This window comes from Cucurbita pepo, chromosome 7, assembly GCF_057944985.1.
Source record: "Cucurbita pepo subsp. pepo isolate OVF chromosome 7, ASM5794498v1, whole genome shotgun sequence".
Taxonomy (NCBI): Eukaryota; Viridiplantae; Streptophyta; class Magnoliopsida; order Cucurbitales; family Cucurbitaceae; genus Cucurbita; species Cucurbita pepo.
Window position 1 is genome coordinate 4810473 of NC_141804.1, and position 3770 is coordinate 4814242.

At 47.1% G+C, this 3770-nt stretch overlaps 1 long non-coding RNA gene across 1 annotated transcript; it reads right to left on the minus strand.

Annotated features, from left to right (window-relative positions):
• Positions 1-675: 675 nt before the first annotated feature.
• On the minus strand, positions 676-2717 carry LOC147791636 (uncharacterized). The gene is made up of 3 exons (XR_015421751.1): positions 2214-2717; positions 2049-2104; positions 676-981 (listed from the first exon to the last, which is right to left on the minus strand). It is a non-coding gene; the product is annotated as an uncharacterized LOC147791636 (long non-coding RNA).
• Between the last annotated feature and the right edge of the window lie 1053 nt (positions 2718-3770).

The window sequence follows — 3770 nt, forward strand, 5'->3', positions numbered from 1 at the left end:
TTCGGGGCAGTTTGTCAGCCTGAATACGGTCTCTATCGAACTCAGCCACAACTGTGCCTCGGTCGGGTCGTCAGAGGTCCCCTTGAAGGTCTGTGGGTCACCTCGCTTAAAATCTCGCAGGCACCTGGCTTCCCTGGTGGAGGCGGAGTCATTCGCAGGCTGGCCTCCGGACAGGTTGCGTACTACGGCTCGCAATACCTCGACCAATTCCGCCGCTGAGTCTCGGGCGGGCTGGGGTGTCGCCGGCCACGGGCACGTCACCGTTACGTCGGGCCCCTCCCCGGTGTCCTCGCGGCCGGGACCCCGCCTCCTCACGCTCCTACCCCCAACTGGGGTTCGCCTCCTGGTACTCCCTCCTCGCGTCCTGGGTGGCATATCTACCCCTAGCAATAGCGATGAGGTTACATACTATTCTCCCCACTTCCATGAACAATCACAAAGGCATAAGTCGCGTACACACGCAATGGCATTAGCCGGACACACACACAAGCATAAATCGGGCACATCATGGAACATATCACATCGGAACAATTACATCCGTACTTCTCTCTTACACCATGCACACATACCTGACGGTGACGGTGTGGTTGCTGGAGGACCATGGAAATGCCTTAGGCCTACATCGTAGACCAGTCTACAAGATCTGTGACCTAGGGCTCTGATACCAACTGTAACGCCCCTAATTTTCTCCACCCTAATTAGCGACGTTACTTTATACTCATCAAATCAACAGGACAAGAGTTCACACAGAAACAGTCTCGATAACGAAAATGCATTCATCAATTTAAGCAGTTCATACCTAGGAAAAACAATTGCTACAACCTAGCCTAGAAGTAATCAACAGAGACTAAAGAAAACAATTTGCAAGACTAAGAACCCAAGAGAATTCAACAGGCGCTACGACACAACAAACCCTCCTCAAGTTTTCCATGGCCCTTCGCCTCATCCACCGTCACCCGTACATGGGAGCCTTGCCCTTTCCTGAAAAATATTGGTAGCACGTGGCTTGAGTATTATATAAAATACCCAGTAAGTCGCCCCACTGTTGAGGTTAAACATATATTCATACATTCGGATACAAGCAGTCGCACACAGTACATCTACATGTCGCACACGATACACATACATGACGCACACAACACACATACATGTCACACAGAATACCCATACATGTCGCACATCGTTACCATACATGTCGCACACTGCTAGAAGAACGGAAATGAGAGAGATGTTTGTCTTCCATTCCTTCCCATGGCCTTAGGCCCTTGCCTTGTCCGGGCGGGGGTGGATGCATGGTAATTTCCCACACATGGCCCACGTGTGTGATTGTGGGCCCACCAGGCGAGCTCGCAAGCGAACTCCCTGGGCCTGGCTTGGTCGGGTATGTATGACATACAATACCGGACGCCACGGACAAAGGAGGGCCTGCATGATATCGTGGCGAACACAATATCGAATATACGCATCCATACCATCCGTAGCATAACGGGGGAGTGCCCCAAGTACATAACCATAGCGTGCATGAGGTTCTTAAGGTTTACCTCCATGGCATTACACATACGACGCTTCATCCCCTCGCCGCATTACATAGCATAACTGGGTTCACTCACATTAGGCAAGCATAACATAGCATAACCGGGTTCACATTAGGCAAGCATAACATAGCATAACCGGGTCCACCTTAGGCAAGCATAACATAGCATAACTGGGTCCACATTAGGCAAGCATAACATAGCATAACCGGGTCCACATTGAGCAAGCATATCCTAGCATACTAGTCATCTTATTCATGGCATGTGGGGTTCTCATTACAATCATGACATGTCAATCAAGCTCATCACGACAAAACGCGTCACAACATCATATTCATAAACATGGCATACATAGCAATTCACTGCAAGAATCACATACATAAACAAAGCATGCATAGCATTTCATGGCAAGAAACATCTAACCTAGCATACAGCAACAACATATGGTGCATGCAAGGGCCACAGGGCACGCACCAATATACATACATAACTAACGCCAACAGTAAGGTTACTTACCTCCTTGGCCTTGACCGAAGTCGCCCACAACGCTAACTCCAGCGCCTAACTACCTCCTATAAGACAACATGATACACTTAGAGCGCCTTCACAACTATCCCTCGTGTCTAGCTACCAAGTACGTCCCTATCGCAAGCTATTTGTCACACATGGAGTTATACTGACCTCAAATGGTTGAAACGAGGGCGGAAATGGCTTCGGAAGGGTCGAAAACCTAGGAATCGGTATACTATTCGGATGTCGAGCCGCCAAGCCGCACTTAGCCGAGCCGGAGGTTCGCGAAGCCGCCGGTGGAGCAGAAACCGATGGCTACGACGAACACCGCCGGCGCAGGGTTTCTGGAACGCCTCCGGTTTGGGCCACAAAGGGGACGAGGCCCTGGGGTGGTGTCCGAACGCGGGTTGAGAGGTCTCGCCGAATGCCGGGGGTCGACCCGCGCCTGTGCTGCGTCTTCCTCGTCCAAAAGTCCCGACGGTCCAACTCGCAGGGCTTGGCTATTGTCGTCGGTGGATGCGTCGTCGCTCGTCCGTTCTCCGGTGGCGCGTCGGCTTCCTCCTGCTTCAAACCCCACTAGCGCTCCCTTCTCCCTAAAGGAGGTGGCCACTCCTAGGGTTTATGGGAGCCTGAGTGGATCTCGCCGAAATCTCGTGATTTTCGGCGGGGGCCCCCTTTTTTTTTTTTTTTTTTTTTCTTCTCTCTCCTCTCTCCTGAGAAGGTGTACCGTTACAAATATAAACTTACCGGAAAAGGAAAAAGAGATCTGAAATATAAACTTACCGTGATAACAAAGCAAGATCTCTCTCCAATTATTGAATCTCGAGCTCGTAAATCTGGTTGTTGGTATTTTTTTTTTTTTTTTCATTGTATGAACCACGGATGATTTGGGATTTTGACTAATGAGTTGTTGAGGAGAGATAGTTGGGAGAGGAAGGAGGGTTAGGAGAGTAATTGAGGGAAAATGCTATTTTAATTATTTAATTATTTAATTATTATTTTTTTTTTTTTGGGTCGTTACGTTTACGATCATTAATCTAAATCCAATAAACTAAGAACACTCTAGCTATAGTATGATTACTTGAACTATATGTAGAGACATAAGAGTGAATCAAGTTCAAGTATATAGTCAAAATGATCTATAATACAGGGATAAGGCTGAGTACTTTATTCTGGGGACACTTTGGATGCGACCCACTTTTGTATATGATATAAACAATGTGATCACTAAATTGTACATGTGGAGACATGTGAATGGGGGTGTCCTATGCAATGAGTATTGCATAAGATCGGACCATGAAGAAAACCACTCTCGCTTTATAATGTCGTTTACTATTGAGATTGATTTTTTCATTCGATGACCTAGGTAACTCGATCTTAATCCTGAGCTAACTATGAACTCCTGTTTATTCGGAATTATCCTTAGATTTGCATGGGTGAGAGTGGCCCAAGTTCGCCGACTCAATAAGCCTCCCATTTCAAGGGTAAGACTGATCGAATAGCTGGGGACATAGGGTGTAAGATGGAACTCACTCCTACACGCTTTTACGGATAGTAGAGAGGTTGTTCCCTTAAGTACTGTAACGACCCTAAATTTCCACATACTCAGAGTCGCTACTAACGTCTCATGCTCATCTATAATGCGGAAATATAACTCTTACATGAACATAACTGATAACGTAAACTTCAAAAAAAACGTTTAAAACAACTTCTTCTCTGGAAAATACA